This window comes from Nothobranchius furzeri, chromosome 17 (genome assembly GCF_043380555.1).
Source record: "Nothobranchius furzeri strain GRZ-AD chromosome 17, NfurGRZ-RIMD1, whole genome shotgun sequence".
In the NCBI taxonomy this organism is placed as follows: domain Eukaryota; kingdom Metazoa; phylum Chordata; class Actinopteri; order Cyprinodontiformes; family Nothobranchiidae; genus Nothobranchius; species Nothobranchius furzeri.
Window position 1 is genome coordinate 15,303,995 of NC_091757.1, and position 6,766 is coordinate 15,310,760.

Here is a 6,766-nt window from a genome sequence, read left to right on the forward strand (position 1 = left end):
GCCTTTGCTTTCCTGACAAATAAAGGACACTTGTCCACATAAAGCCCTCCTGCAGCAGAAGGCCTCCAACGCCGACAGGGATGCTGAACTTGTATTTTCCGTTCTATTCTTTTGAATGAAGTTTTAAACCGGACTTATTACTGTTTCATTACGTCTTCGTTAAAGCTAATCGTTCATTATTCATCATATTTGTCACCTGTTTATCTTCATGTGCTTTTGTTGATATGTGTGTGCTTTTTTCTTTTGATCACTGACGAGGACATGTGTCACCAATGTCCTCGCATGCACGCTCTGTGCCGTGGTGTTCGCCCCTGGGGTCGGGGGGGACATGGAGGAATTTTCCTTGTTAAAGTACAGCGGGCAGGGTTTTTTGCCTCCATACGGAGCGCGCATGCAATACATCCGCGAAGTAATGGGTTCAGTTAATGCTAATGTCATGTTTCATGTATTCTTTCATAGTTTTTTATTGTCTCAGCTGTGAACCCATTGGTTGTTTTTCAGTGTCTTAATCATTGTTCATTACATATACGTGTTAACGTTGCTGTTAGTCTGGAAAATCATCTCGTGTTTTGGCATGGGTTCTCCTTTATGCATTTTTTGATTCAAGGTCATATGTTATGCCCTTTTGTCTCTATCCTCGGTCATATTGTTACATTATCCTTATTTGTTGCTCATTTGTTCTGTCACTTAGTTAAGCATTCATTTATTGGTATACCCTACCTTGCTAATTTGTTTACAATAGTAATGTGTGGTGGACAAGTCCACCAAAGGGAGGACTGTTGGCGCCAAAAAGGTCAAGAGGTCATCTACAGAATGTATTGAGTTAAAGCTGAGTTCTTAGGTTGAAAGTGTTTTCTGGCTAGAGTTCGTGTGCTGTTCCAACATCAGCTCCAAAGGAATTTCCTGTTTTGGTCTCTGCTTGCTTCCAGTAGAATTGCTCAAAGCTTATCTGACTTGCTAAATACTTGATGTGATTCCAAAAGTGTTGCTGGGTCCCAGACAGAAGTCTCCACCCACAGTTTCCACAGAAGAGATGTGAGCTATAAAAAGGGGAACCACTCTTTTGTCGGGGTCTTTGGGCTGTCCTAAGATGTGAGAAGACAAATAAAAGACCACGCTGTCCCGATTGGGAAAACTCTCTCCGACTCTTTTCTTTAAGAATAACAGAAATTGCCCACAATGGTTTTTACATGACACCCAGAATTATGTTGCATGAAGCACAATTTCACATCATTCTGGGTTCATTTGTGTGAAAACAAGGTCCAATCAGGCTGAAACGTTACAGGAAGGTAGAATCTATTGAGTTGTAAGTGATCTGAACGTTTCATGATGATAGCACTTTCGTAAGGGGGTCAAACCATGTCCCAAAGGTCACCGGATCTGGTGTCAATTTAAAGAAGTAGTCCAGTTACACATTTGTGGGCTTGTAACTTGGCTTCTGAATGTCCTAGAGAGATCAGGTTTGTTTTAGTGTACTCCAATCAACAACCCCTACAACATCAAAAAGGAATGGAGTCATGAGCACTTATGGTTTGTAAATGGCAACCAGAATTATGTTGCACGAAGCACAATTTCACATCTTTCTGGGTCCATTTGTGTGAAACCAAGGTCCAATCAGGCTGAAACGTTACAAGAAGGTAGAATCTATTGAGTTGTAAGTGATCTGAACGTTTCATGATCATCGCACATTCCTGTAGAGGGTCAAACCATGTCCCAAAGGTCACCGGGCCTGGTGTCACTTTAAAGAAGTAGTCCAGTTACACATTTGTGGGCTTATAACTTGGCTTCTGAATATCCTAGATAGGTCAGGTTTGTTTTACAGTACTCCAATTAACAGCCCCCATTACCCCAAAAAGGAATGGAGTCATTAGCACTTATGGTTTGTAAATGGCACCCAGAATTATGTTGCACGAAGCACAATTTCACTTCATTCTGGGTCCATTTGTGTGAAAACAAGGTCCAATCAGGCTGAAACGTTACAAGAAGGTAGAATCTATTTAGTTGTAAGTGATCTGAACGTTTCAAGATGATCGCACATTCCTATAGGGGGTCAAACCATGTCCCAAAGCTCACCGGGCCTGGTGTCACTTTAAAGAAGTAGTCCAGTTACACCTTTGTGGGCTTATAACTTGGCTTCTGAATGTCCTAGAGAGGTCAGGTTTGTTTTAGTGTACTCCAATCAACAGCCCCTACAACCACAAAAAGGAATGGAGTCATTAGCACTTATGGTTTGTAAATGGCACCCAGAATTATGTTGCACGAAGCACAATTTCACATCATTCTGGGTCCATTTGTGTGAAAACAAGGTCCAATCAGTATGAAACGTTACAAGAAGGTTGAATCTATTGAGTTGTAAGTGATCTGAACGTTTCATGATGATCGCACATTCCTATAGGGGGTCAAACCATGTCCCAAAGGTCACCGGGCCTGGTGTCACTTTAAAGAAGTAGTCCAGTTACACATTTGTGGGCATATAACTTGGCTTCTGAATATCCTAGAGAGGTCGGGTTTGTTTTAGAGTACTCCAATTAACAGCCCCCATTACCCCAAAAAGGAATGGAGTCATTAGCACTTATGGTTTTTACATGGCACCCAGAATTATGTTGCACGAAGCACAATTTCACATCATTCTGGGTTCATTTGTGTGAAAACAAGGTCCAATCAGGCTGAAACGTTACAGGAAGGTAGAATCTATTGAGTTGTAAGTGATCTGAACGTTTCATGATGATAGCACTTTCCTAAGGGGGTCAAACCATGTCCCAAAGGTCACCGGATCTGGTGTCAATTTAAAGGAGACATAACATGAAAAACCCACTTTTTTATCCATTAACACAGTGTGTTTCACATTTTAAGTGTCTAAGTGAGCAAAAAGGCTTATATTATTCACTGGAGTTGCTATTTAGATATTTAATAATTAAGTTTTGGGCATGTTTGTCCACCCGTTCAGTTTTTACATTATCCATTACGTCAGTAATTAATTTAGTCAGGATAACTACCAAATATGGTAATGGCCCTCGGCTAAACACAGAGCCAATCCGCCATTTTTTCTTCTCGCTAAGATTTTTTGTAGTCCTATTGGAAAAATGCAGAATGTCTGGTTATTTTAGCCACACACAGCTCAAAACTGTTCCTCGTTTTAAGGAAGGGTGGTGTGGCAGTATTTAAACCCAGGAGCTGATGACACTACTGCTAAAAAAACACAGAAGAAAAAGTAGTGTGTTTGTGTTTGTGTTTGTGTGTGTGTGTGTGTGTGTGCGCGCGCGCGCGTGGTTCGTTCGTTCCTGTCTCCAGGCTAGTAAGTACTGAGGGCTTCATCTATCTAAAAGGAGTCATTTGCATCTGAATGTGGCAGCACCGGGACACAGCAGCAGAGCGGTAAGCTTCATATCACTCTAAAATGTCGACAAACTTTACTTTAGATTTACGGGCATTAGCAGCACAAAAGCGTTAGCATCCGGCTTGCTATCGCTAGCACAGTATGCTAGTAAAGTTAGCACCCAGATCAATGTGGATTTGGCTGATTTTCGTGGAATAAAACGTGATTTCTGATCAACGCCTTCTTTTACACCAGATGATAACCTCCCACTGATTGTAGCAGCAGAGAGCCTGTGTGTTATTCTACATGAGTGTGATGTAATCTTAGCATCCAGTAAATAAAGTCCCATATCAGCTAAAATGCAGCGTGACAAAGTCATTAAAGTGCGTCAACACAGTGGATTTAATAGTTTTAAAGAACAATCTCTGAGTGGAGTGAGGTTAGTTTTTTGTCTCACTGCATATATAAAAACTTTATCAGTCAGACGCAGCAAAGCTCACCGTCTGTATGAGCGTGAGCGTCGGAAAGCTGATAAAATCGGCTGTAAAACAAAAGTAAAAATGCTACTTTGCTTTTTAGAGTCAACATCCAGAAGACTGGAGCCGTGTTTCACTGACAGGCTGTCAGACTAAAGCCCTGATGAGCTCAGCTGGGACAAACTGGTCTGATGTTTAGGTAAGTGAAGATCTGCTTCTCCGAGATGCTAGTAAAAAATAATTTAGCCAGCTTGCTAATGTTACTTTTCTTCTCCTCTAAGGAACACAGAACGTTCAGATGTTGGCATTTCACGTCACCTACTGAGGAAGGAGACCCACCAGTAAAGAGACGGTCTGGACCAGACCAAAGTGAGTGATGACACACCTCAGCCACCCTCATCATTAAGAACACCTCACCCCCTGAATCACTCCGTCTGATGACAGCAGAGTGATTTATTTGATGTTTTACTTGTTTAATCTGTTTAGAAATTATTGAATTACATTATTTTCTGTAATCGACCATCTGATCTGGATGTGTGCAGAATAACTTTCCCCAAATTCAGCAGCAGCTGGCCTGTAAAAACAGCTGCAGCATGTAGTAAGTCTGTCTGCACTGCTCTCTAATGAGCTTCCTTTCATAAGGAATCATTTGTATAATTTTAGTGTCACTATTTTATTACATTTGTAAGAATATGAAGTCACTGCAGCAAAGTGAACTTGTGAACAAACACAAACGTGACTATAAACATGAAAGCTAAAGAAACGACTTTCCTAAAGCTGCTTGTAAACAAAATATGTCATTAAAGTTATCGTCTATCATTGCAGAATATGGCGATGACATCATGGAACTGGTCTTTGGAAAAGTTTTCCCTGAACCAACTCCGTTTCTAGATGAGGTAGAGAAGATCTGCATCTCACCAACCCTCTGGTCTCAGTATTCAGACAACGGAGGTCTCCCACTGTTATCCAGGACCAGTTTGAAGCCCACATACTGCCCCTCCCTCATCATCAGGAAACATCAATCCGTATCCTGAGGACAACAGAAGACGGCAGGAGGACAGGAACTCTGAGACCTAGATACCAGCACCGAGACACAAAGCACCTGTGTGCACAACGCCTGTTTAACTACTAAAGCCTGTTTATTATATTGTTCTACTTATTTGCTGTGAGGTTAATACTTAGAACATTTGTATATTAATGTAAACAATTTAAAAAAATCACTGATTGTATGTTTTCTTTTAGATGTAATGGTCCAAACTCAGCCTTGTAGACATTTATTGCATCCTGTAGGTAAATACACAGAACAGGCTCAGATCCAGGATGACCCAGCATGCTCTTCTTCCATTCTGGCTGTTAGGGATTGTATCAATAACTCAATGCCTACTGATGTTTTCACCTAACGGTATTTATTTAGAATGCAGGTAAGATTTAACTATATTTGTTAGCAAAGCAGACTGATCCTGGGAATTTCACTGCAGCACTGATATCCACCTCTCTGTACACATTAGAGAGAATTACCACTTTTCAGCTAAACACATTTAATAAAGATATAGGCTACGCATTGCAGACAATAAAAACAAAGTTGTAAGCATTAGAATTATAATGATCACATTAAAGAACATTTGGAGGAATGTTCTTTATTTTTGACTCGAATCTCAAATCTTTAAATTAAAATGTAACTGCTTTTTATCCATTTTCAGCCATTAAGACACCCAATATAAAATAAGACTACTTATAAAATTATTTATAATTATATGTATGTATATATATAGATAGAGATCTTAATAAAATGTATTCTTTTAATGGTGTTTTAATGAGCTGTATCATTTTTTAAAACATTTTTTATAGAAATAAATAAGCAAGCAGCATTCCTTGTGTGTGTGTGTGTGTGTGTGTGTGCGCGCGCGCGCACGTGCCTGCTAGCTGGTCCCTCCGTCGGCAGTGACGGGTGTGTGTGTGTGACTACAGACAAATGCATGAGAGAGTTAGCAGCCTTGAAACAGCTTGATGAACTACCCTCCCCACATGTTTTAAAAATGCTAATATGCTATGCTAAATCTGCTATGCTAAATAATGATTTCTCTATAGAACTACAAAGTCCGACTGGGGGAGGAGAGTACAGGTCTGCACTATGGAGGGGGGCGGAGTTTACAGCTCCTCCTCCAGTTTAAAGAGACAGTACCCAAAAACGGCTCGTTCTCAAGACTCTCCTCAGAACAGGGGTAGATGAGGGTCTGTAGAGCAACAATAATGAGGAAATCAGACCAAAGAACTGCAGTTCCACTGTATTTAAACCCCCAACTGAATGATTTAGATGTAAAAAGGAATAACTTAAAAGCATGTTATGTCTCCTTTAAAGAAGTAGTCCAGTTACACATTTGTGGGCTTGTAACTTGGCTTCTGAATTTCCTAGAGAGATCAGGTTTGTTTTAGTGTACTCCAATCAACAGCCCCTACAACCACAAAAGGAATGGAGTCATTAGCACTTATGGTTTGTAAATGGCAACCAGAATTATGTTGCACGAAGCACAATTTCACTTCATTCTGGGTCCATTTGTGTGAAAACAAGGTCCAATCAGGCTGAAACGTTACAAGAAGGTAGAATCTATTGAGTTGTAAGTGATCTGAACGTTTCATGATGATCGCACATTCCTATAGGGGGTCAAACCATGTCCCAAAGGTCACCGGGCCTGGTGTCACTTTAAAGAAGTAGTCCAGTTACACATTTGTGGGCTTATAACTTGGCTTCTGAATATCCTAGAGAGGTCAGGTTTGTTTTAAAGTACTCCAATTAACAGCCCCCATTACCCCAAAAAGGAATGGAGTCATTAGCACTTATGGTTTGTAAATGGCACCCAGAATTATGTTGCACGAAGCACAATTTCACTTCATTCTGGGTCCATTTGTGTGAAAACAAGGTCGAATCAGGCTGAAACGTTACAAGAAGGTAGAATCTATTGAGTTGTAAGTGATC

The 6,766-nt window shown here is 40.5% G+C and overlaps 1 long non-coding RNA gene across 1 annotated transcript; it reads left to right on the top strand.

Annotated features, from left to right (window-relative positions):
• Window positions 1-3,236: 3,236 nt before the first annotated feature.
• Window positions 3,237-4,846, top strand: LOC139063668 (uncharacterized). The gene is made up of 4 exons (XR_011517036.1): window positions 3,237-3,375; window positions 3,896-3,991; window positions 4,074-4,161; window positions 4,618-4,846. It is a non-coding gene; the product is annotated as an uncharacterized lncRNA (long non-coding RNA).
• Window positions 4,847-6,766: the final 1,920 nt, after the last annotated feature.